Here is a 21922-nt window from a genome sequence, read left to right as displayed (position 1 = left end):
TCCCAATCTCCCTCCAAATCCTAGCCTCTCACCCTCCCCACACCCAGTTTTCTTTTCCAGCCCATCTCAATAGCCCCTCTCCCAGCTCCTCATCTGATCTGTCTCCCCCATCATGCCACTGGCCCCCTCTTTGGGCGCCTCATCCAATCTCATTCTGCCTTCCTCCATTCCTGGTTCCTTCTCCTAGTCACATTTTCCAGCCAGTCCCAGTCTCTTCCCCTCCCCCAGATCCTCATCCGAACTTCCTTCACATGGTGTACTTTCAACCACTGGTATCTCTTTAATAGACACTAAGCTAGACAAGAATATCATAAAAAACAGAGTTGTTTTAGATTTCTTGCACAAGACAGGATAGGAACTGTACCAGCACCAATGACCTCAGAAGTTCCTACACTCTATTATTGCACATTTTCCCTAGACATCAACCGGGATAGAATTGCATGATTTCAAAATAAGACTGCTGAGATATTTATTTGCTGTGTTATTGTAGCTGTGTTGGTCCCAGGATATGGGAGAGACAAGGTGGGTGAGGTAATACTTTTTTATTGAACTGACTTTTGTTGGTGAGAGAGACAAGTATTTGAGCCTACACAGAGCTATTCTGCAGGTCTGGGACAGGTTCTCAATGTGTCACAGCTAAATGCAAGGTGGAACAGATTGTTTAGCATAAGTAGTTAAGACATACAGCAAAAGAGACGAGGTTAGTAAGGTCCAATAAAAGATATCACCTCATCCACCTTGTCTCTCTAAGGCTATGTCTGTACTACAGCCCTTACAGTGGCTTAGCTGCACTGCTGTAAGGTCTCCCATGTAGCCGCTCTGTGCCAACGGGACAGAGCTCTCCCACTGGCATAATTAAACCATCCCCAACAAGCAGTGGTAGCTATGTCAGTGGGAGAATGTCTCCTGCCAACATAACGCTGTCCACGCCGGCGCTTTTGTCGGTGAAACTTATGTCAGTCGGGTTTTTTTTTCTTTTTTTCACACCCCTGACAGACAAAAGTGCTAGTTTAGACAAAGCCTAATATCCTGTGACCAACATGGCTACACCAATATGGCAAACAACATATTATAAGAGACCATTCAAGCTTAAGTGGCCAGTTAACACCTCTGAAGTCATACGCCAAAAAAAGAGGAGGTGACTAGTGGGTTACAGATTGTGGTAATGTAATCCTTCTGCCAGGTGGTGTTGGGAGGAACAAGGGCTGGTTCAATATGTAGGGGTTCCTTTTAACAATACAAAACAGAACTGGCTCAAGCACACACCCCGTAACCTGGGGAAAATTAAACACCACCCTGCGGCGCGTCTAAGAGGCACAATACTTCCCCACTTGCAATCGGTGAATCTGCATGACAAATGAAAACTTTTATGGAAAGGGAACCCAGCCTTCATTTGGTAAAACAACACAACTACGATTCAAAAGCATGTAACCATAAGCAAACACTTGCCCCCACAGTACGCTGGGCAGTGTCCTTTGCCTCAGTTTCCCACCTTGCCATGTGAAAGCCTGATGGACAAATGTCCCTTTAACATACCATTCCCCTTTCTCTCAGCTGCACCCACTCACAGTTGGTTGTCTTTGGTCAGCAAGGACCCCGAGTTCAGAGGTACATTCTCACCCCTGAAAAGTGAGGGCAAGCAATGCCTCTGCTGCTGCCACCACCTCCACAACGGCTAAGTGCTGCTGCTATTTCTCCTGCCACTTGTGGCTACCAGCACTGTTTCCTCTGCTGCCACTAGCCACTCACTGCCACCTCTGCTGCTGCTCACTGCCACTTCTGTGATGTCGTGTTCTGAGGTTTCACCACGTAACCCAGCTCTTAGTGATTCCAGTGGGTAGTACAGAACCTCCCTGCTAGTGCAGCCTTTGTGCTGTCTTTCACTGCAACACTCACTCACACCAGGTTTAAGGCTCAGGGCAGGTCTACATTAAAACACTGAGTCGGTGCAGCTGCGCCGCTGTCGCGCTTTAGTGAAGACGCCCTATGCTGATGGGAGAGAGCTCCCCTGTTGGCGTACTTAATCTTCCTCCACGAGAGGCGGTAGCTGTGTCGCCGGGAGCAGCTCTCCCACTGACAGCGCGCTGTCTACATCGGCGCTAAGGTCGGTATAACTACGTCGCTCCTGGGTGTGAGCCATGTAGTTATACCTAAGGCTAAGTTTTTGTCATGGACATTTTTAGTAAAAGTCAGGAACAGGTCACGGGCAATAAACAACAATTCACAGAAGCCTGTGACCTGTCCCTGTCTTTCACTAAAAATATCCCTGATAAAAGGGGTAGGCAGGGTCAGCACCCACTGCTGCAGGGGCTCCCGGGTCCCGCACCACTGCAGTGCATGGGAACTCTAGGGTCCCCCTGCCTGCGGGGCTGGGCTGCTGCGGGGTCTCCTTGCCCCCGGGCAGCTCGTATCTGTAGGGTCCACTGGCCACCCACCACAGCTGGGCAGTTGTGGGGAGTCCCCCTGCTCCCTGTGGCAGCTGGACAGCTGCAGGGTCAGCCAGTCCCCTGCCGCCTGCTGCAGCTGGGCAGCTGCGGGGTTCCCCCACCAGGGTGGGGGATGGGAGCTGCAGGGGTGGAGCTGGATGGGAGCTCCAGCCCCAGGGCAGAAAAGGTCACGGAGGTCAATGGAAGTCACGGATTCCATGACTTCCATGACATAATTGAAGCCTTGGTTATACCAAAGTAATTCTGTAGTGTAGACTTGGTCTTAGACCCTAGCCCTGCTCATCATTGATTCTAGCAGTAGTAATCACTGAACAGAAACAAGGACTCAATTGAATCTGATCAACTGTCTTTAAATACTTGAGAGAGGGATCAAACAGTGTCTAGGACTCTTTAGACAGAGGCCACATCAGAACATCTTTCCCAGGACCCCGGTGCACAATGCATCCTTAGGGCTTAACCCCTTCCTGCCTGCAATGTAGCCGTGGGACAGGAGGCAGCTGGGTTATGCTGGTGGCTAGCAGCAGCCTGGAGGTGTTAGCTGTCTTTCGACACTAGCAGGGGCTCAGTCAACCGGATGTTAATTTGAACATTTGTACTGCATAATTCTGATTTATTGCCATTGAACTCGCTTGAATAAGAGTAATTTTACCAGGTGTCCCGTATTCAGCATAGGGAAATATGGTCACCCTAGATACAGTAGGGTGACACCCACAATTAAATCATGCTAAGTACAATTGTGCTGCCCTTTACTCAAACAATAAGGATAATTACCTTATTACAATTACAATTCATTACCTCAGAATTCAAATTAAATTGTAACCTAAAACCAGCCAAAATTGATCACTTAGGTAAAGCAGGTCTGTCTGCTGAACACCTAGGCAGAGTAGATGTGTCTATGCAAATATGGTATGCTCTGGAAGTCTTTCCCACCACTCCTCATTAGATGCAAGAGAAGAGCTAATTCATTATAAGACATAAATCCAGTGTCTTTATTAAGTCCACTCCCTCTGAGTCCTCATCCTCCAAGGAAACCTGTGCAGCACCTTCAAAAGACGAGCTTGGAAACTTAAATTCATAATTTAGCTAGACACTAAAAATCATGGATGTAATAAAGACTGGACTGGTGGCTTATTACAACAATCTGTAACCCACTAACTCACCCTCACCCCTTTTATTTGTCCTATGACTTAACAGAGGTGTTAACTGGCAACTTCATCTCGAATGATCCCTTGAAATATGTGTTCACTACTTATGCTAAACAATATGTTCCACCTTGTATTTAGCTGTGACACTCTGAGTAACTTTCCCCTGAAGAAAAGCTCTGTGTATGCCCAAGAGTTATTTTTGTGTAACATATGAAAGGAAATGAGTCTCGCAGTCTTTACAAATATAGATCCTATACGCTGGATGGCTAGACTAGTTCTTCTGCAATTAGGTAATTGAAAACGTGTACAGTGTCTCATTTGCAGGTCAAATTAGAAATCACCAGGGCGGTTGCCATTTTTAAAACACTGTCTGCACAGCTTAAATGGTCTTGATGGCAACAGCTCACCAGAGGAATTTGTTTCTTAGCACTACAGAGCTCATGGACTGTGCGCCCTAGGCAACTAGGGAAGACAAAGGCAATCTTTTTTCACACAGAGCAGTCTCAAGTGCTGTGAACTTAGTTCCCTCTGTTTGGCATTACTGAGTCGTTAGGCTAAATATGGTACATGGCAGTTTGATGGAAATCATTTCCAGTAAGAGAGGATGTTTCCTCAGCAGTTTTCAAGTTGGCTCTGACTCAGGCATTCTCATGGGAGCCCATTTAACTGGTCACTAGGGAGACAGCAAAAAGGCATTGAGGAATTTCGTAACAAAGATGTGCATCCTGTATGAAAGACCTCCTGAGAATCCTCCTGGCCACTGGCGCGGTGCATGCTTGAGAGATTTTATTAATGCTGCTGAAAAAGTATTGCTGTAGCCGATCTATTATTTCTGCATAATTTTAAAGATGCTCTATTGTACTTCTTCCAGCAACATGATGAACTGCTGTGCTTATAAAATGCCGTGCTCAAACAAACCATAATTAAATGTTTAAAGCCGATTAACACCCCCAATTGCAACACACTAATCGATGGAGAAAGAGTTTTAGTTGCTAAATGAATAACTGTATGAAATGCTAAGCAAATTATTTTCATGAGTTAGGAAAAGGACTAAATATAACATGCAAATAAACTAGTGCTAAGTTTGTGAATCACACTGTCAAAGGCCAGAAAATTCAAAATCGAGGTTCTGCCTTATTCTTGGGTCTTTTGTGCACAGGTATTTCAGTACAAATCTAACCCACATTGTTAGTGATGTGAGACCCTGATCCAGCAAAGCACTTAATCAAGCATTTAACTTTAAGCTTGATAAGTGGTCCCACTGACTTTAACGGAACTACTGATGGGCTTAAAGTTAAGCATATGCTTAAGTGCCTTGCTGGATCGAGGCCTAACATCTGATGGCTGGTGGGTGACTTGTGGGCAGGGCTGGTCCTAGACCAAATGGTGCCACAGGCGAGGAGCATCTTTGGCGGCCCCCCTCCATTTGTTAAACTTTTGTCGCTAACAACAAAAAGCAGTACCCCATGCCCAGCGCCCCCCCAAAGCCCAGCACTGAGGGCAGTCACCTGGCTCGCCTGCCCCTAAGTCCAGCCCTACTTGTGGGAAGTGAGTTTTTGGTCTCAGTCCAGATCCTATAACAGATATTTGTCCATAACACACCAAAAAATGCATTCTCACTCACACCAGCTCCCACACGATGATTGGCACCCTTATTGGCAGAATCGGCAGAGAGGTTAAAATGGAACCAGAACTACCATTTCATCCTAGGTTTTCTCTCTTCGGCCCAGGGGCTGAGGCACTTTGTCAAGACATCAGGGGAGAAATTTGCTCTGATTTTGCTCATTCTGTCCACCAGTCTATTGATTTCAGTCTCTAGTCATCTCAATCCCTCACCTTCCATTGTAAACTGTTGATTTCTGAAATTGGTGGCCCCTCCCTCACCTGAGGGGGCTGTTGGCTGTTTTGGTGGGCTGCATCTACCAACCCAGGATTCAAATAGGTTGTCACCACAGGTGCTGACTCCGTGGGTATGCCAGGGCTGGAGCACCCACAGAAATAAAATAGTGGGTGCTCAGCACCCATCAGCCACCTGCCCATCAGCTGTTTGGCAGGCTCCAATGATCAGCTCCATCCTCTCCCACCCAATGCCTCCCGCCCGCAGCCGATCAGCTGTTTGGCGGCAGGTAGGAGGCCCTGTGGGGGGAGGGTAAGGAGTGGGGGAGGGAAGAGGAGGAGTGAGGGTGTGGTGCACTCGGGGCCAGGGCGGAGTGGGGGAGAGAGGTGGGGCAGGGGCGGAGCCTTGGGGGAGGGGGTGGAGTGGGGGTGGGAAGCGGCGGAGTGAGGGTGGAGCCTTAGGGGAAGGGGTCAAGTGGGGGTCTTCAGAAGTGCAATTTGTAGACACAAAGGGACATATTAAAGGAAGAAGTACCAATGAGTGTCAGGAGATGCTGCACTCAATATCCTGGGAAGAGCTCTGCATGCTCAGACCTAACACTCTATGTAAGGGCTGCCTGCATGGATATCTTTGTAGGATTGAAGCTTCAGCTTTTAATTTTCTGCCCTCCCATTTTATAATTTTATAATTTAACAGTAATTATCATCATGTTTATTACAGTAGTGCAATCCAAGATTGGATCACAACCATTGTTTGTAATATAATTTGACTTACTGAAAAAATAAGAATAAGGATGAATGTACTCATGTTGCCTAACTTTCAGATTAAAATCTTTTTGGGTGTGAGAGTTGAACTCTAATCTTATTGGGTTGGTATTACATGTAGGGGTTAGAGAGAATTTTCCCATGGGAAAAGGGTGGAAAAAATGGAGCAGAAAAAGAAGTGTACACAGGGAAGGGATGAAAGAAATTCTAATGAAAGAAGCAGATAAAGTTTTTATTCTATACACTTAGAAACATAGGAACTGCCATACTGGACCTGTGGTTCATGTAGTCCAGTATCCCGGCTCTGATGCTAGCCAGAACCAGATTCTTCAGAGGAAGGTACAAGAAACCCATAGTAGATAGATGTGGGATAATCTATCCCTGTGAAGCATCATCCTAATCCAAAATAGCTGGAGATTGGTTTAAACCCTGAAATATGATGTCTTATTGCCTTTCCAATCCTGTGTGTGTGCGTGAGTGAAGATTAACTATTATAACTCTGGATATTCTTGTTAGCCACATAAATATCCATTCTTTCTTTGAATCATGTTAAATTGTTGGCCTCAACGACTTCCTGTGGAGGTGAGTTCCACAGTCTCAGCACACATTATGTAGAAAAAGTACTTCATTTTATCAGTTTAGACTTTGCCACCTTTCTATATCAGTCTAGCCTAGCTTTGTTACAGCCTACCTTTTTGGAGGGATCTTATCCTTAGTACATACTCCAGGCTCCCCTTTAACTTAAAAAAAAAAGGCATTTTTGTATTCTTTTTAAAAAATAAAAAATTGCCTTAAGAAAAATATCTTAGGGATTTATATTAGAAGAAGAGAAGTTTACAAACTCAAACTAATTTTGTAGGACCCTTGAACATACAAAAGAGTTTGTGAGGTTTGTAAAACCTCAAACTCTATTATATTCATCCATCCCCGATTGAAGGTAAACTAAAATGGAGCCAAGAAAAAAAGCACCAGGATCCCTACAACAAGATTTAGCTAAACCATTCTCTCTACTACGTTTTTTGGAAAAGACTCTACAATGCCCACTAAAACTCCTTATAAATAATTATTGACCCTGCAGTATAAATACTGATGTAGGGAACTTTAAAAATGTATATTATTAAACTGAGAGACTGTTTATAACTATCAAGGCATTAGGGGGTCTATCAATGAAATGCATATTTATGAACTTTTTCAAATGGATATTATTATTTATTTATTATAGGCCCCATCTCATAAATTCAGCTTTAGGGTGTTTTTTAAAATGCATTTATCGGACCTAAGGAATTAATTTGACTCTTTACAAGCTGATATCTTTAACTATGGAAATCTGCCACTGTCCCAGCAGCTTCTTTAAGGGCCTGCTACAAGACCAATTTAAATGAACGGGAGTCTTTCCATTGACTTCAATAGGCGTAGGCCCTTAATCTCCTGCTAGCTTTATATGCCCCTCATTACCTGCTCTGGCTTTTCTGCACTACTCTATCAGCCTATTCCTCCACCTCCCTCGCTTATGAAGTGTGGTCAGAGTGAAAGCCCAGTACCAATCATGGGGAATATCTCTTCTTCTGCTTAACATGTGAGTGTCACTATGAAGGGCACTAAGCTCCCTGCTTGGCACATGTCATTCATTCAGTGCTGCCTGTATGAGGGTGAGGAGTGGGTCCAGGTATACAGCACTCCCACAATCCTGGCAGGATCAGTGGGAAGTAAATTGGGGTAGATGAGCAAGTTTAGAGGTGGCAAGGAAGGTAAGTGTGTGTCAGGGTGGGAGGGAGTGCCACTCTCCCTCCACTCCTGCACAACATTGAGATTTCATTCAAGTCTCTGCCTGGAACTCAACAGTACTGCTATGGCACGGATACCAGGAACAGTGTCTGAAACCAAATAAATGTAAAAGTATCTGAACAGCAGGTGTACCACAGTCTTACAGTCTGAAGTCTTGTGAGACTTACGCACACGGGTACCCAGAAATCACCTACTACAGGACAGGCCCAACAAGGACAATAACAGAACACCACTGGCAATCATGTACAGCCCCCAGCTAAAACCTCTCCAGCACATTATCCACGATCTACAACCTATCCTGGAAAATGATCCCTCACTCTCACAGACCTTGGGAGGCAGGCCAGTCCTCGCTTACAGACAACCCCCCAACCTGAAGCAAATACTCACCAGCAACTACACACCACACCACAGAAACACCAACCCAGGAGCCAATCCCTGTAGCAAAGCTCATTGCCTACTCTGTCCCCATATCTACTCTGGCGACACCATTAAAGGACCCAGCCACATCAGCCACACTGTCAGAGGCTCATTCACGTGCACATCTACCAATGTGATATATGCAATGCCCCTCTGCCATGTACATTGGCCAAACCGGACAGTCCCTACATAAAAGAATAAATAGACACAAATCGGACATCAGGAATGGTAACATACAAAAGCCAGTAGGCGAACACTTCAATCTCCCTGGAGATTCTATAACAGATTTAAAAGTCACTATTCTTGAACAAAAAAACAGACTTCAAAGAGAAACAGCCGAACTAAAATTCATTTGCAAATTTAACACCATTAATTTGGGCTTGAATAGGGACTAGGAGTGGCTGGCTCATTGCAGAAGCAGTTTTGCCTCTCCTGGAATTGACACCTCCTCATCTATTATTGGGAGTGGACTACATCTACCCTGATTGAATTGGCCCTGTCAACACTGGTTCTCCATTTGTGAGGTACTCCCTTCTCTTCATGTGTCATTATATAATGCCTGCATCTATAACTTTCACTCCATGCATCTGAAGAAGTGAGGTTTTTTTACCCATGAAAGCTTATGCCCAAATAAATGTTAGTCTTTAAGGTGCCACCGGACTCCTTGTTGTTTATGAGGATGTAATTACTAGAGCCTGATCTGTATTTTGGATACAAATTTGGGTTGAGATAGAATGTGGTGGTTTTGGATTCAGGCAGTCACTCACAATTAAAAAAATCCTCTTCACCCTTATATTAGTGTATCTATTAAGAACAACGGGCCAGATCCTCAGCAGATGGAAATGAACACTGCTGCATTAAAGTCAGTGGCAGGTAATTACCAGGCTCAAGAAAAATGCTTTGCAATAAGACCTGCTCCAAACTGTTGCTCAAATCTTGAACCAATCAGAACCTTTTCTGATTTCACTAAAAAAAAGTTTTGTTTCCCCTTTAAATTTTCACATGATGCTGCCCCTACTGGTGGCATCTTCGACTGGTTACACAAATGCTGACTTGTGGTGAGAAGCTGTTCGTGAAGTATTTCCCACCCAGCTGCAACCAGAAAATATTGGAACTCTTGTGAGGCAGCCAGGCCTCCTGGGATTTTCAGCCTGATTTTTCAGACCAAGAAGTTCAGCTAAAAATCTATTGGAATCTGCATATCTGAAACACCAAATCTTTTTTGATATTTGCCCAGCCCTCTGCATTTATTTGCTGCCTTTGTGCACAGATGCAGGAAGTAGGCCCATGAGAAAAGGAAAATATTTACCCTTCAAAGAATTGTAGGGCTTGAACTATAATGGGGAACACAGGGTCAATTTCTTAAAGCAGGCTCAATGTTCCAAGGTGTTGAGCAATCTTAACTTCAATGAAGGATGACGGTGGCTAGCGCCCAGAAGGACAGCTGCGAGGTAGTTTTTATAGGGTGGAAGCCTGTGCAAAGCTGAGACATCCTGTGCGATTTGGTACAATGGAGGAGCCCAGGGATCAGGGATGTTTGTTTTTGCTGGTTCGGTCTGTCTAATGCAAATGGTATTTAAAGACCATCACAGATAGGGCACAAGTGTAAAAGAAAAAAAAAGACTTTGATCTTAATGCTGGCTTTTTCATTGGGTTTCCAGTGGGGACAATTCCAGCAAGAAGGCAGGAGTTGTGCAGATACTTCAGCAGCAGCAGAGGGCTCAGCCTGAGATGGCACACAGAGGTATTACATACCAACACCATAGGGAGTATCTAGACCGAAGAATTTCCTTCCTACTATTTACTTTGTTAATCAAGGTTTCAGGAAATTTTATTACATGTTCACATGCCATGGAAATTATTGGGTTTCCCACACTCCTTTGGTATGGTCATAATTCTTCAGCTCTTTCATTAGCTGCCAAGGACACTTAACCTATGTGAATGCCTACTTGAGAGTGGGAATACTTTCTGAATGACTTAGTCGCCAGCCCTGGATGGATTAATACATTTTGCAATAGACTGATGCTAAAAATTTCCTAAGGGAGCTCAAGTTCTATGGGAATTGGGAATTTAACTCCATTAGGCTTCTTGGAAAATCCCATTATTAGAGTAATGTCCCAACTGAGCACGTAAGAGTCCTGGCTTGGCTTCTGCGTGCCAGTGTATTACTCCGCTTCTGTGCTGCCAAACTTAAATGTCAGTGCAACAGATCGCCACTGACTTAGAATACTAAGTCCAGCAAAAAGCTTTGCTTGCAGCCTATAGCTATCAGAAGCCATACTTCATCAACTTGCCCTTGGAGGACACCACATATCAGACCCTTACAATCTTGACATTAGAGCCTTGTCGGCACACAAAACTTGTACTGCTTTAACTGTACCGGTATAATGAAAGTGATACAACCTCCCCTTCCCTCACCTGTTTGGATGCAGTTATATTGGTATAAAAAATGCTTATAAAAATAGCTTATCCTGTAGGGGAAGGAGAACAAGTTATACTGCCATAAAGCATCTGTGTCCACACTAGGGGTTGTATTAGTATAACTGTATTGGAAGAAAATCCTATCCCCATTGAAAGAGTTTTACTGGAACAAAACTGTGTGTAGACCAGGCTTATTACTTAGAATATTTTTGTTGGTGTCTAATAATGATTAGTTATAATTTTCCTTTTTTTTTGAGGTGGGAATCATGGTACTAAGATAACCTGGCTTGGCTGGATAATAGGGACAAAAGTATCATGCAGGGGTTCCCAAACTTGGTTTGCGGCTTGTTCAGGGTAAGCCCCTGCCAGGCCGTGCCGCTTCCCGCAGCTCCCATTGGCTGGGAATGGTGAACCGCAGTCACTGGGAGCTGCAAGCGGCCGTACCTGGAGACGCTCAGGTAAACAAAGTGTCTCGCGGCCCTCCAGGGGCTTATCCTGAACAAGCCGCGAACCAAGTTTGGGAACCCCTGGTATAGTGTCAATAAAATTATTTCTAAGGTCTGGTCTACACACAGACTTTGCTGTACAATGTACCCCTTAAATAGAATGTGCCAAGATACTGTAAAATCCTGAATGGGGGAAGGCGAGCTCCTTAGCCACAGAAAGAAAGCTCCCTATGGAAAGGAGGAGCCAGCTCATATCCCCACTAAAGAGAATGTGTGGAGGTGTGGGGCAGGCTGGAGGTGTGGGGCAGGCCTCTCAACTGTCCTTCTAAAAAGGACCAGTTGGTTCTGTGAAAGCACAAGATAGGTGGGAACTGGAGTATTCTGGGAAGTTGACAGTGGAAGCTGGGGCTGAGAGTGAGCCCAAAGGTTTTAGTCAGATAAGAATACAAACTTTTGGATGCTTATCCAGACTGAACTAATCCCCTGCAATCTTTTGAGGTTTCCCCATCATTAGTTTTGATTTCTCTTGCTGTAAAAAGAGATGAACATATAATGGTAGTCTCAGTTTAACTCAGTCACAAATAGAGTGGTGCAGAGCTGAGGAAGTGTGACCTCTTATCTCTGCAGAAAGAGAGCTGGCCCTTCCTGGGGCATTCCAGAAGTGGCATGATGTAAATTCCCCAAAGTCCAGTAGAACAGGGAGAATGTAGGCATGGAGAAGTTATAATTACTCACTTTTAAAGAGAAAGTTCATAAGACTCAAGTGCCAAAAGACTTTCCATGAATTAAGGCTTCAGAGTCTGAAATCTTTGAGTGTTTGAATTCATTTTGTAATGTTTTTGGAGAAAAGAACCCAGTGTCTGGAAAGAAACATCACACTGACCACACACACCCAAGAAAGCTGGACATTTTCTTCCTACTCTATAGGAGAAAATAACAGTGATGGCCAGCTTATCTGCAAGGCAAGTAAAATACAAACATCTGCTAACACAGGCCAATTAGGCCTGCTTTGAAGGTTTAATACAGTATGTTAGTCACTGCTGTAGCTGTATGATCTCACAAGATCTAAAGTCTCTGGTGTTTTCCTAGTCCATTAAAAACCCTAACAACTGAAAACAAGGTAAATAGTAAATATATTGTGTAATGTATTTTAAAAAAACATAATATTAATGCATTTTCTCAAGATTACATCAAATAATGTCATATATCTCATGAGGGGATTGAAAAACTGCTGATACCATAGAACATTTTAAGCAAAAAGGAATATTTTGGCTGAAGGAAATGCACCGCATTAACCCTTTCAATAATAAAAGGTAGGACTGAATCCTCAGCTGCTGTCAGCATGAGCCACCTTTCTGCCTCATTTTTCCATGGCTTGACCCAGTATCTAAACCAGCCCCCAGCACAAGTTAGGGTAGCCCCAGGGCTGTTGTAACAGACTGACTGGCGCAGTCCCTTAAATGTAGCAATATATAAGTTACCTGGCAGAGGGACACCAGAATGCATTGTGCTTCAGCTTGCCTTCTCCCAGCCCTGATATGTTTCCTATGCTGGGGGGAAAGGGTAGTGTCAAGCTGGCTGAGTTGAGGATTCCAGCTGCCAAATTAAGGCTTGTTTAAGGTCCCTTTGTGCTGCTGTGGTGGTGCAAAGGGACCTTAGTGAGGGCTGAGGATCTATTCCATAATAATAATTTTAACTGCATCTTTATTTAAAAATATCCATTTTCTAAAACTAGTATCAAGCCTCAGGGCATGTGTTATGGTGCTAGAATCATGACATTTCTCAGCCTTGGACCTCACAATGCGCCAAAGTGGGGCATGATGGAATTATGATGCATGTCCTATCGTGTACTATTGCTGACTGGAAGCTGTGCATCTAATTCCTCTTGCCCTAGGGCAAGAATACATTTCCTTTTATTGGCTAATACAGTTTTTAGAAATGATGACCTTAAACTCCATATGTAGAAAGAAAATGAACAGCACCTCTTGCTATCTACAACCCATGATACAGATTTCTCACTCCTCATTCCCTACTCTAGACCCACTTTTGTATCCTAAGAAAAAGACCACGCCTAAAATCCTGGCCCCCGTTGAAGTGCGAGGGAGTTCTTCCATTGAGTCAATGGAGCCAGGGTTTCACCCCATATGTTTGGAAATCTTGTATTTTATATTACAGATGCAATAAATGGCTGGCTTGCAATAAAATAAGCCACTGGAATGTAAAGTATTTCCTACATGACCTGCTGAGCACCACCTAGTCTGTCTGTCTTCTCCACACAGTAAAGTTAATGATTGGTTAATACGTCTGAGGCAAAGATATCAATGTGTTTGGCTTACAGACCTCTTGGGTTTCCCAGGAAGTTTACAGGTAAGGCATGTGAGAGCTGAGTTTTCAGTTTTATTGACTATAGCATCCTTTCTTATTCCTGAATCTTTTATTTCCAAGTGTCTTTTCTTGGGAAAATAAATAGCCTCCTACTTTGCTGATTAAAATTAAATATTAATTTTGTACAACAAGTAAAATAAATTAATATCATACTACAGGGATTCTCAGCCTGAGGGTTGCAATTGCCCTGTCCTTCCCATATTGCTAAATGGAATGGGGGTCCCATCTAGGCCCCTCGAACACGGAAGGAAGGTGCCAGAGTGATTCTGCTATTGAAAAGTGGGTCATCGAATGGCAAAGGTTGGCAACCACTGCTTTACTGCACTAAGGAATGTTCAACCAATCAACCTCACTGGCTGGTGGAACATTACTTCCTACCCTATAATCTGGGTGGTGGAATGCTGTAGTAATAATGGACTTTCCATTGTGTTCATACTGAGGGGAAAAGAGGCAGTATTTGATGTCAAAAAAGTAGTGTTGATGGGCTCTAAGCAGATTCCCATCCAGATCTTCTCAGCCAGAAGGCTTGTGACAGCAACACAGGGTCTTTCTCTCTTTCACTGTCCCTCTCTGTCTCATGACACATTATACTGATGTAGGTCACTGACACTGGTTGCCTATTAACTGGAATTCTGACATCACATTCCCTTCTGTGATGAAATACACCATTATTTATACTTCTCCAAAAACCTCTCTTCTGCCTCTGTCTTTGTTTGTTGTAACCAGGGGAGCAAATGGAATCAGGAAACTGACCCTATACTTTGGCCTTGCTATAGGAAGGACCCATGTAAGGTGATCCAAAGCCCACGGAGTGTCATTACATTGATTTTAGTGGGCTTTGGATTAGGCCCCTTAGTGAGCATTACTCTGTGACACCTGAGTCTTGTAAAAGACAGGGCAATATTAGACATATAGATGTACTGAAATTTGACTTCAAATAGGTATTCTGCCAAATGCTAGTCAAAACGTCAATATTTGGCTGAGTAATTATTCAGCTTGTTATTTAAAGCTGCTTAATTAGGAGGTATCACTCTCTCCCCGCCGTATTTGAAGCAGAGTTGTCTCAGCTGCTTCTTCCCTGTTGCTTCTAGTGGCTAGTTCTGACAGGGATGTTGTTTGACTTGGGGGACAAAGACAGATGATGAGGGATGCTTTGCTCTCTTCTGGTCCCTCTCTGTGGCCACTTCTCTTTTCTTATTGCCAATTTGCTAGACTGCCACTCCTCTCTTACCACCCCTCCTCCTGTTCCTTTACACTGTGCTCTCTCTCCCACTCCACTATCAGTCCTCTCACTCCACTCAGCAGTGAATATAGGGATGGTAAAAGACTTCTCTCTTCAGCACGGAACCATTCAGAACTCATGTTACACAAATAGCCTGGAAGTGGAAAACCTACGACCAAGGCAGAAATACCTTAACATTACTACTATGTTCTCTGTGTGTGCCTGTCCCTCAGTCTGAAGCATGGGCCCATCACTGTACTATCTAGGTGCCAGAGGCATCTACTGTAGATGCAGTGGAAGGACTACTTTGGGATACTTTGCTAGTTCTGTAAATGAATCCACTTGGCAAAACAGTTTGTTAATGTCATAGCGGCAACTGGTCACAATTTCAGATTTTGTGGTGGGTGTTATGGAGCCACAGGGGCTGGCCCTAGTCTATAGCTAGTCCCTTGAGAATGACTCCTTTAGTGTGCTGGACCCCAAATGTCCACACAGTTCCATGGAGGCAGGCCCATGGTCTCCAAGGCTCTGAGACTGGGCCTTTGACAACAGCGATTCCTGACTTTCTCTCTCTGTGGCTCCCTACAGCCAGGGCCGGCTCCAGGGTTTTGGCCGCCCCAAGCAGCCAAACAAACAAACAAACAAAAAAAGCCGCGATTGCAATTGCGATCACGATCTGTGGTGGCAATTCGGCAGGAGGTCCTTCACTCCGAGCAGGAGTGAGGGACCGTCCGCCGAATTGCTGCCAAACAGCTGGACATGCCGCCCCTCTCCAAAGTGGCCGCCCCATGCACCTGCTTGGTAAGTTGGTGCCTGGAGTTGGCCCTGCCTACAGCGAATTCATAGGAGCCAGACTCCTGTGGGAGGCTTGTACTGTACCCCTTCAGGGTGCAATGCTCTCCGGGAGTATTTGCAGTGACACCAGGGAGCTTTCTCAAATAAAGGTAACAGGTTATCAGTCATCTGGCATACAGCATCTGAAAGTCCTTAGGTTAGCAAAGAGAAGCCAAGGCTAAGACACAGTTTAGCCTGGCCAGCTCCAGGGCTTCAATGCTAAGCTGCTATAGAATCCATTTTGTCTCTCTCTCCGACTCTCTTTCTTTGTCTCAGGATATATCTACACTGCAGTAAGATACCCACAGCTGCCCTTTGTCAGCTGACTCGGGCTCGCAGAGTTCTGGCTGTGGGGCTATAAAATTGCAGTGTAGATATCTGGGCTCCGGCTGCAAGGGTCAGCTGACACGGAGCAGCCGCAGGTGTTTTATTGCAGAGTAGACATACCCTTGGGCCTATGTCATGGATGTGTGTCTCTGTGAGCTCAGCTCTTAACACAGCCACCTGACACCTTATCCCTTTTTTCTCCAGGTTGGGGACCTTGTCTCTGCTTCCCTGTAGAGAGGTAGAGGTAAATCCCCGTCCTCTTAGCTGCTGGTCATTAGGTGTCCATGTCCCGGCCATTGGGTTTCCATTGTCTCCTACAGCAGTGGTTCTCAAAGCCGGTATGCCACTTGTTCAGGGAAAGCCCCTGGCAGGCCGGGCTGGTTTGTTTACCTGCCACGTCCGCAGGTTCGGTTCCCACTGGCCACGGTTCACCGCTCCAGTCCAATGGGGGCTGCAGGAAGGGTGGCCAGCACATCCCTCGGCCTGCGCCACATCCTGCAGCCCCCATTGGTCTGGAGCGGCGAACTGCGGACAGTGGAAGCCGGGATCGGCTGAACCTGCGGACATGGCAGGTAAACAAACCGGCCCGGCCCATCAGGGGCTTTCCCTGAACAAGTGGCGGACTGGCTTTGAGAACCACTGTCCTACAGATCCTCCATTCATATGTGTAGTCTTTACTCAGTTTGTTAATGGCTTTGGTCTCCAACTAGCCTGCTGCATGATCAAACACTTCATCTTTTCCCTTTACACTCAGTGCATAGCAATGTAAAGCCCTGAAGGAAACTGAAGCACAGAGGAATCATAAAAGTATTACTACGATCCCCAGATTTGTCCATGTGTTTCAAAGAGATGAAGCTCTTTTCATTATGTGTTATATGGAAGCAATACAAAACAAAGCTAACCACATAGGTCATAACTCTGTGCATGTGGGAAGCCTCTCTCTGACTATAAAAGGTAAGGTAACTATCTGGTATTGATAAACACGTCATGCTCCCACCGTTCCATGGGTGCTTTTTGTTAGCGTAAATAAGCTTCATCTTGGTTTGTGGCAAACCTCAAATATTTGACTTCCGCCTCAGAACACTGTTGAGTAGACGACAGTACACAAGGTTATTCAGCTGTTCCTATGCAAGATTTTTAGCCCTAGAACTTACCCTAGTAGATGGGTGATGACAATGAAACTGTGAGCTTTTCCAAAGAGAGCAGTAAAAAGGGCTAGAGAATCCTCCTCTTGCTCAGCCTGCTACTGTTCTGTTTAATGGAGGTTTAGTGCTAACCAGTTCAGGTAGAAATGATGCTCCTAGGCAGGACCGGCTCCAGGCACCAGCTTAACAAGCAGGTACTTGGGGCGGCCAAAGGAGAGGGGCGGCACCTGCGGCAATTCGGGGGCGGCAGGTCCCTCACTCCCTCTAGGAGCGAAGGACCTGCCGCTGAAATGCCGCCGCTGATCGCGGCTTTTTTTTTTTTCTTGGGGCGGCAGAAATGCTGGAGCCGGCCCTGCTCCTAGGCTTGGCTCCACCTATAAAAATGTTGAAAAGTTTTTTGCACTGGGTCAGTGTCACGTGTCACTAGTGTTAGTGCTGTTGGGAGCCCCACGGCCCTGTCAGCATTGTCCTAGGGCTCCTTTGTTGCAGCTAAACTAGCACAAAGTGACTGTGGGGCGGGTGTAGCCCCCTTCTTTCATTAGGATTACCTCTGATGCAGGAGTCCCTCTACAACTGCAAATCCAGCACTGCCAGCTCTGTGCCACATCTGCAGGTGCTGGGGGCATTCCAGGGTGGGAGGAAGCATAGCCACAGTGGGACCTGTACGTTGATGATTCTGCAGCCCTGCAAAACCCTGAAGAAATCATTGGAGCAAGGGTGCATGTTTAGGCAGCCCACAGCATAGCACATGTTGTATACACGAGTGCCCTATAGATGTACTGTCCTGGCTTTTGACTGGACAAAAGATCTGGACTATTGCAGTGGGTTGACCATTTATTGGAAGAGGAATGAATGGCCACAGGCAACAGTAAATGTTAAAGATAATTTCACTTTCAGCACTCCAGCTAAACAACTGTTTCATTATCAACACCTGTGCCTAATAGTGGTTGGCTGTTTGCTCCCAAAAACATAATGGTCTAGAATCTGAGTTGTATTGTTGAAGCAACTCCATTGATTTCAGAGTTACTCCAGATTCTGTGTAAATGTAACCTGAAGATAGGTCCCTCACTCCAACCCCGCCCCTGTGTGTGTGTGTGTTTGTGTGTATGAGCCTTAACCCCTCTCCAAAGATACTCTAAGGTCTTTGGATGAACTTCTGGCCCCATTGAAGTCAATGGCAAAACTTGCATTGACTTCAGTAGAGCCAGGATTTCATCTTTTGTGTTTGGCCTTTCATTCAAGGGATGTACATCACTATTTCAGCAATGTGGCAGCCCTTTGGGAACCCCCTGGTCTAATAAAAGGTACCCATCCTAACCTGCATTTGAAAGTCATTTCGGCTTGGTTAGCTAATATGTTTCAAAGTGTCAATGACTGTGTAAGTAAATATGCAGCAGTGTCTTTCGGTATAGGGTAGCCACAGTAACTGATTCCATGTCAGATATTTAATTTAAGCAAGTTATCACCTTCCTTCATTTGCTGCCCTTGTCAGAACAACAACCTGCTCATTTTTTCATGAGAATTTCTCTGTTCCTTTATTTCACAGCTTCTATTATTCACTCTGCCTGCTCTCCGCTTCAGTTCAAGCCCTCTGTTTTTCTCTCTACCTCCCCTCTGCTCCTTTCCTTAGTCTCTTCTCAGTGGAATGCACACCCAATAATGTGTGAATTCAGGTTGAATTTTCAAATCCATGGTATTTGACTTGGGGGCAAAATTAGCTAGTTTGCCTCTCCCTACTTCATGCATTTCTAGTTTCCAAGGTAGACACTAAATTTGTCCTTGATACTTACCAAATCTGAAACAGCTGAGGTGATTGTCTAATGCTCCTCACCCAGAGTGCAGCTGGAGGCCAAGTAGAGAACTTGAGATGATCTGCTGGGGTGGGGTTGCCGGGAGGATGAGAAGCTGGGGTTCAGTCAGTGACCACGTCAGTTCCTGTCAGTATTTGGCCAGTGCTGTCAGTTTCCAAGCTGTAGTTCCTCCCCACCCACATGCACAATACATGGAGCAATGGCTGGATTTCCCAGAATGAAACTGGCAAGGAAAATGCAGAACTCTTGGCTCTGGTTCTAAATTTTAGCAACATTCTCTCACAGAAGCAATGTGCATAATAACAGTGTGACAGCACTTGCAAACTCGAAGCACAAGTAGGAACCAGTACCTAAAAAGCAACTAGACTTATTATAGAAACAAAATGTTAAGGAAAGCAAGCAGCCTCCCCCATAGTCCTTAAAATATCAGGAACCATCTCTGCAAACCTTTTCCACCCAGATCCCTAGAACACAGATAGGTGGGTATTCATAGATTCTAGGACAGGAAGGGACCTCGAGAGGTCATCGAGTCCAGTCCCCTGCCCACATGGCAGGACCAAATACTGTCTAGTCCATCCTAGTATTTTAATCCTTTCTTAGTCACTGTTTTCTCAGTAACTGCCTGGTCACACTGAACTATCCATGGGAGTTTCCTCTCTTTTTTTGAAACTCAGGAAGTATTTGGTTGATCTGAATGGATTGTAAAGGGTTGGACTGGTTCCTGTTTTTAATGGAACTGGTCCACCCAGTAAGTTGCAAAGCCATATGAATTACCAACCATTCATGCAAATTAGAGCCCACACCAATTAGTTACCATCTCTTATGCTGTCGTATATGCTATAGCAGCACAGTTATGGTACTGCAGCTATGCCGCTATAGTGCCATAGTAAACTGCTTCCTGCATCTATGGAGGGGTTTTTCCTGTAGATAGAGTTAATCCACCACTCTGAGAGGTGTTAGCTAGGTTGATGGAAGAATTCTGCCATCATCCTAACCACGTCTACACTGCAGGTTAGGTCAACCTAACCAGGGAGCTCTGAGTGCAAAATTTTTCACAGCCCTTAACAATGTAGCTAGCACAATCTAATTTTTAAGTGTAAACCAGGCCTCAGTGTATGGGGCACCGGAGGCCTCAAAGTTATGCTAATGGACCAGGTGTGTATTCGTAAGGTTTCTTTTCTGAAGAATTGTCCATTGATTCAGTGTTACATTTGAGATTTAAATATATACAATCTCTGAAATTCAGATTTGAGATGATTATTTACACAGAGCCATACACATAGCTCGATACAATGAATGGCTCCAGCGTGCAAGACTTTGGTAGAAGAACTTGGGCCTGGATCCACAAAGGGACTTAGGTACAGCATTGCAATGCTGAGCTAACTTTTAGGAACGTGGAAAATTACTGAAACAGCAGTGATTCAGAAAGCCTAAGTAGGCCAGAGGATTCTTATACAATGCACGGGGAGAGATTGGTGCTTAAGAATGCAGTTTGCAAAAGCTGGCAGCTAGGCAGGGAGCCACTTAAGCTAGCCAATGGGAGACCCACCTCTCTCACAGAGTTAACTGCCTAAGTCCAGCTGCAGGAAGGCACCTACTTCTGCTTGCGATCCACAACTGGATATTCTCTCCTAGAGTCAAGCAGCTTAGGTGCTTAAGTTATTTCTTGTGAGAATGAGTTAGAGTTGCCCGCCTCACTCTCCACAAAATGGCCAGCGGACGAGGAGGCGCCGCTGCCTCCCTTTTCAACTTTTACTGCAGTGGTTAGAGCATTCACCAGGATGGGGGAGACCCATGTTCAATTTCCCACTCTGCCTGAGGGGAAGAAAGGATCTGAACTGGGGTCTCCGTAACCTCTCAGGAGGGTGCTCTAACCACTGAGTGGTGAGATATGGTAGTATGGAGCTCTCTTGGTCTCTCTTGGTGAAGCTGTGTCCATTTTGGATGAATAATTAAAGAGCCATTGGAGCAGGAGGACTGGACTCAGGGTCTTTCAGCTCCCCAGGGGGTGCTCTGACCCCCAGGCTATAGAGTCATTCTCTCTCTGGCCCAATGACGCTTTAAGTTTTATACACAGTGGAACAGCTTCAACAAGAGAGATTGAGGGAGACCCCTGTCACAGTATCTCATAGCTCAGTGGTTAGGCACTGTCCTGAGAGGCATTGGAGACCCTAGTTCAAATCTTTTCTCCCTCTCACTCAGAATGGGGGGAATGACTGAGTGCTCAATCCACTGGGATACATGTTAAAAGGTGAGTGCTGGTGGGACTACCATCACTTCCTCTGGTTAGATTCTGAATGGGACCCAATCTGGTAAGTGGCCCCTGAGCACATCTACCAGATCATGCCCAAATATGTGACAGAAACTCCTCCACCTATCTCCCTCCAAGGTGTGAATCGTGCTGGGGCTTAGGCAGGAGATAAATGCCTAGCAGGAAGCAGCAGCGCGCATACCCAGAGGCAAAAACTTGGGAACTTCTTCGGCAAAAATTTAGGCACTAAGGGCATGTCTACACTGCAGTTAAAAACCTGCAGCTGGCCCATGCCAGCTGACTCAGGCTTGCAGGGCTCAGGCTAAGGAGCTGTTTAACTGTGGTGGTTGGAGCCCAGGCTGTAGAGCCCTGGGAGGTGGGAGGGTCCCAGAGCTCAGGTTTCAGCCCAAGCATCTACACTGCAATTAAACAGCCCCTTAGCCTGAGCCCTGCAAGCCTGAGTCATCTAGAATGGCCCCATGGTGAGTTTTTAATTCCAGTGTAGACACCCTGGGTGAGTTTAGGTGCCTACAGGTTTATGCAGCAGCCAAGTGGGTGTTTTGTGGATTGCAGTGGTGCCTATAACTGGGGCTTAGGTGCCTAGGTCTGAGGTATTGGTGCCTAAGTACCTTTGTGGAGCTGGGCCTTATATTCTAAAGACACAATTTACATACTAAAGTGTCCC

The sequence above is a fragment of the Malaclemys terrapin genome, chromosome 1 (assembly GCF_027887155.1).
Source record: "Malaclemys terrapin pileata isolate rMalTer1 chromosome 1, rMalTer1.hap1, whole genome shotgun sequence".
Lineage (NCBI taxonomy): Eukaryota > Metazoa > Chordata > Testudines > Emydidae > Malaclemys > Malaclemys terrapin.
The sequence above is the reverse complement of the archived record's forward strand: the minus strand, read 5'-3'. Positions refer to the sequence as shown.